Genomic DNA, 5,617 nt, shown 5'->3' with positions numbered 1-5,617 from the left:
AACCCAGTGACAACATTCCCTCTCTTATGCCCTGGAGCACGTTGAGAAGGGATAGAGAATACTGAGTGAATTTGCCTGTAGTACATTCTGTGCTTAACTTGGTTCTACAGGTTATGAGCCACCATAGGGTGATGGGAACTGAACCTGGATCCTTTCCCAGAGAAGTAATCTCTCATAACTGCTGAATCATCTCTCCAGCCCCATTTTAAAATGTTCTTTTATCTTTTCGTCTTTAAAATGAAGGGCAACAAATTTCATAACGCACCACTTAAAGACATTAATGCACCATTTAATGACATGATGTTCTTTGTTATGTCCTTTTGAAAAGAGATTTATCTATCTTTATTTTATTGTATCTATGAGTGCCCACGTGTATGAATGGGCACTGTATGCAGAAGTGCCCGTGGAGGCCAGAAGAGGGTATCAGATATCCTAACCTGGACTTTGATGGTTGAGAGAAGCCATAGGGGGTGCCAGGGAACTGAATCTGAGTCCTCTACAAAAGCAACAAGTGCGTCCATCTTACCACCATCCTCTTTTGTCCTGTTTATGACAGTGCCTCACTATGTAGGCTACGTTAGTCTTGAATTCCTGATCCTCCTGCTTCACCTCCTGGAGTGTTGGAGTAACAGGTGTATTCCACTGAACCAGGCTTGTCAGTGATGGCAATGCCAGTGAATTATACAAGCTATAATATGAAACTTTCTGACGTTACTTACTAAGTTATCTCACGGCATCATTTTCCTACTGTTTTGAAGTATAGACATATGTTTAATGTTGGTTGTAGCACCTATAAAATGTCATCTATGGCTTGAGCTTTTGTCAATGGTCTATTACCTGGTCCCAAACACAGATATTTCATGAACTCTTGAAAATACTTCTCTTGGTAGGATGTTGAGTTTTATTTACAAAAAAAAAAATTCTAACTTCTATTCTGCTCTCATTGTTTCTGTCTTATGTTTTTACTTTAAGCTGGGCAATCTTTTAGAAACTGAGTGATAAAGCCCTCTCATCAGCTAACAGGAATTATAAGTACGTTACTTTTAAGTGAGGGTTAACTTTATGTGGGAACTTACAACACTAAACTCAGGTAGGAATCAAATATTATTTCTTTGCGTATCTATGAAGTGGTTAACCTATCAACTTGAAGAAATTCAAAATCACCTATGAGACACACCTCTGGGCAGCTCTTGGCCGAGAGTTCCAGACTGAATTAAGAGGGGTGGGGGCAATAGAAAGACAGCTGAATTCCTCTTTGTCCCTTTGTTTTGTTTGTGGTGTAACCAGCTGCCTCACTTTCCTGTCCACTCACTTAAACTCCTTTGTCACCCCACCTTCCTAGCATCACGGGCAGCCTCTTCAAACTGCGAGCTAAATAAACAATCTTTCTTTAATTTTCTTTCGTCAGGCATTTTCTCATAGAGACGAGAGATTTTCAAGGGAGTTCCTGGAAGAGATTAGCACTGGATTTGTAGATTAAGTGGGAGAGGTGTCCCTGACACCGGGCTGGCCACTGTCCATTCTTCAGAAGGCCTGCCTAGAATAAAAGGGAGGAGGAGAAGCCCATGTCTCCACTGCACTGAGAATTTGGTCGACTGCCCTCCGACGGAAGAGATCTCCCTTCAGCAGGTTTCTTTATATTTAAATCATATATTTATGCTCTTCTGTGATCTCCTACTATGCACATTTTTATTGTAAAACAAGAACTTCTGATAACGTGATAGGACAATAATATGTCAGGAAGATAAAATTTTGCATATTTATTTGTCCTGTTCTTTGTGCATGTCTTTCCTAAGGTAGATACTTACTAGTGGTTCGGTTGTGTCTTGAAATGTGTGCTATTATATTAGTATCTAGAAAGGATTTTTCTAAGAGAATCTTACCTACCCTGTTCATGAATGTATTTTTCTAGCTCTTTTATACTTCCTTTGTTTTTTATAATTTTGCCCCGTCCCATGGCACTGGAGAGAGTTGATGCCTGGAACATTTGTTTAAGGGTTGAAGAAAAGAAGGAGAGAACAGATTGCACAAGGAAGGCGACAGGATAAAGTGAGACACAGAGAGACTAGGGCAAGGCTTCCTGTTCAAAACACTAAGACTTAGAGACCTCCTAACTGTGGCCCTTTCACACCCGAAGGTCCCAGGTCAGCCTGGACATCACCGCCACAATTTCCAATAGCCAGGAGTGATTAGTATCTTTCACTCTAGAAAGTCCTTTGCTGAGGAAGTCGTCAATATACTTTTTAAATTCTTCCTCCCCACCCCTCTTGGATTTTTGCTCCATCCCATGCTCTGAGATCTAGCTAAGCAGCCTCTTCCCTGAGACAATGATTTTGTAGGGAAGTAAGAGGATGAGGATGGACAGCAGAAGTGAATTACAAAGTCTTTAATGTCACTGTTTGCTTCTCTTACTAACATACGTTTACTGTATACAATATTGGGTCTCACTCTGACATTTTCTATACCTACATAAGGAATTGACTGTATTTACCCTCCCCCTTCATATTTCTTTAAAGAGGGCAAAAGCCGGGCATAGGGACCCGTGCCAAACTTACTGGTCCTTAGGAGGCTTTTGCAGAAGGCTAATGAATTAAATTGATCCCAACGTGGATTACATAGAAAAACTGTCTTGGACTCACAAACAAGAGGGGAAAGAAAATAGAAACACTTGGTCAAAACAATTGTTACTGACAATATGTTCTTAGAAAATCCATTTGGACATTGTTAAGGTTTGTATATGCTCAGGCGAGGGAGTGGCCCTATTCGGAGGTGAGGTCCTGTTACAGGTGTGTCACTGTGGGTGTGGGTTTTAAGACCCTCATCCCAGCTGCCTGGAATCTAGTATTCTGCTAGCATCTTCAGATGAAGATGTAGAACTCAGCTCCTCCTGCACCATGCCTGCCTGGATGCTGCCATGTTCCCGCCTTGATGATAATGGGCTGAACCTCTGAACCTGTAAGCCAGCCCCAATTACATGTTGTCCTTACAAGACTTGCCTTGGTCATGGTGTCTGTTCACAGCAGTGAAACCCTAACTAAGACAGACACTAAGAGGGAGACACTAGCCTTTCTATGGGTGAACATGACTTTCTGGAAAGACTATATAGAATGTCTCCAGGTCTGTTCCAACCGCCAGGCCTTCATTTTGAAATATGTCACAAACAGCATTACATGTACTTTTCCTCGGCATTCATTCATTTTGTGGAGATTTACCTTTGGGTCATCTTTGAAAAGACTCAAGGGAACTTGAGGGCTATGTTCTCACTCAGAAAGTCATCAAGAGGTTCTCTACAGAAATATACAAGTGGAAACACACATGCCCTGTTGGTACCTAACAACGCTATTGCGTCCGTAGATAGTGGTTTTTGTCATTGAGGGATGAAGGTGTGTGATGACCTTGGAGGTGTCTGATAACAAATAGCAAAACAGTAGATGGTGCTACTCTTTTACACAGGTCGGATCACAGCTAGCAGACATGTCTGATGTCACTGTTGACTGGATCGATAAACACCAGCTGGAGCGTTTAGATGAGATGCTGATTGTTGTTGATGAAGACGATAAGGTCATTGGTGCAGACACTAAGAGGAACTGCCATCAGAATAAAAACATTGAGAAAGGTAGTTTTGTTTTGTCTACTGTGCAATAGTTTCTCCCTCTCCCTCTTCCTGTGTCTCCTTCTCTCTTCTTCTCACTCCCTCTCCATTCGTTCCCTCTTCCCTCCCTTTCTCCTCCTCTCCCTTTTTATTTGATAAAGAGGCAAAGACGAAAATGAGGAGGTGACTTGGATAGAGGATTGTCTGTTTAAACCATCCAGCATCAGAATTCTGAACCTTATAGGCAGCTGCGCACTTCCCTCTAAAATCTTATGGGATAAGAATCCTGCAAGGATCAAAAAGAATTCCCCATCCTGAACCTCAATCGTGTTTTCAAGCCCTATCACAGGGGGTATTGGATTATCTAGGTGTTATTTGTTTGTTCTGAGACAGAGTCTCATGGTGCAGTCCTGGCTGGTCTGAAACTTGCTAGGAATTACAGGCAGATCTGAAACTCACAGAGACCTGCCTACCTCTGCCTCAAAACTTCATGGATCTCCAAGGCCAGCTGAACATACCAATTTCTCCCAACTCTCCTTTTTCCTTGTCTTTCTTCCCATTTAGACATTTCCCCTCACCTCCACTCTGTCACTTGACTTTTAAGTGTCCATTTGATGCTCAGAGTTGGTCCCAAATCTATACCGAGGTCTCTTTTGTCCCAGTTACAATAATCCTGAATAAAATCTTTGTGTGCGGATTTTGCTTCGCTAGCATCTAGATCTTGTTTTCCCTCACAAGTTTGTCAAATAAGTTTTAAAAGCTAGATGGTATGAAACCTTGGTCCTATGAAGCATGCAACTGCTAGAAGCATCTAGGTCTCTTTGGAAACATGGAGATTGAAGACAGGATGCAGGCAACCGTCACAAGTCTGTCACGCATGCGCACACGAGGACCTTTGCCTTTTCAGGGCTGCTGCACCGAGCCTTCAGTGTTTTTTTGTTCAACTCAGAGAAGAAAGTTCTGATTCAGCACTGAGCAGACACGAAGCTTACCTTCCCTGGTAGGTTCACAGTGGCTTAACAAGAACAGGCCTACGCGATTTGATTCAGTGGAATCTCCAACACAGCTCTCTCTTCTCTCTTTCTCTTCCTCGCTTCTTCCCCTCCCAAAGGGAGAACTGTGCTGGCTTGGTGTGATCTGTCCAGGAATGTCAACTAACACTTAGTTTTTGAACTAACAACATCACAGCCCTGGAAGCAAGGACCCTGGCTCCCTTCCCTTCTCTCCTCTCTCATGCCTGATGATCCTGTGAGGGCTGCAGTTCTGTTGCATCTATCCTATCTCCAGGGATAAATAAGAATACTGTTTCTCATGTGTATTCTCTACAGGGTACTATACCGATTCCTGTTGTAGTCATCCACTGAGTAATCCTGAAGAAATGGAGGAGAAGGATGCCTTGGGACTGAAGAGGGCAGCCCTGAGACGGCTGCAGGCTGAGCTGGGCATCCCCGAGGACCAGGTACCCATGTCTGTGCCCCTGGCCCCAGCTCACATGGGGCTGTGAGAAAGAGGTGGTGGGGCTTGGCAAATTCGATATATGGGCTAGGTCAAGTCTATTGAGGAATATGGCTTTTGGGAAAACCCTGAGGTTTCCCAAAATATGCAAATATGCACTGAAAAGAATGTCTAGGATTGGCTGGGCACATCCCTTTATTTATCCACTGGAGCAGGGGCTTGAGAGGGGTTAGATATTTTCCACAGAAAACTGCTGAGCTTGCATGGTGATCTCTGAAATAAGGGGTGGAATAGTTTCTTCTTTAAAGGATACAGGCCATTTCAATGAGTCTAACTAAGATTTAGTTATCTAACTTAAGGTATAGAAAAAAAATAAGCCAACAATCTCAACAGCAAATGGACAAATGAGTGAACCCAAGTTCATAACACAAGTGCAAATAGCCTGTAAGTCTGTAACGTTCTTTGTCCTTGGGGGAAATATAACTGAAGAACTGAAATACACTGAGGTTCTGTCTTATTACTATCAAAAGTGGCTTCTTGGGAAGAATGGCAAATGCTGACAGAGATGTG

At 42.8% G+C, this 5,617-nt stretch overlaps 1 long non-coding RNA gene across 1 annotated transcript; it reads right to left on the bottom strand.

Moving 5' to 3' along the window:
• Positions 1 to 3,176: 3,176 nt before the first annotated feature.
• Positions 3,177 to 4,467, bottom strand: LOC134482733 (uncharacterized). The gene is made up of 2 exons (XR_010059231.1): positions 4,171 to 4,467; positions 3,177 to 3,587 (listed from the first exon to the last, which is right to left on the bottom strand). It is a non-coding gene; the product is annotated as an uncharacterized LOC134482733 (long non-coding RNA).
• Positions 4,468 to 5,617: the final 1,150 nt, after the last annotated feature.

This window comes from Rattus norvegicus, chromosome 17 (genome assembly GCF_036323735.1).
Source record: "Rattus norvegicus strain BN/NHsdMcwi chromosome 17, GRCr8, whole genome shotgun sequence".
NCBI lineage: Eukaryota > Metazoa > Chordata > Mammalia > Rodentia > Muridae > Rattus > Rattus norvegicus.
This window is presented reverse-complemented; position numbering and strand designations above follow the sequence as displayed.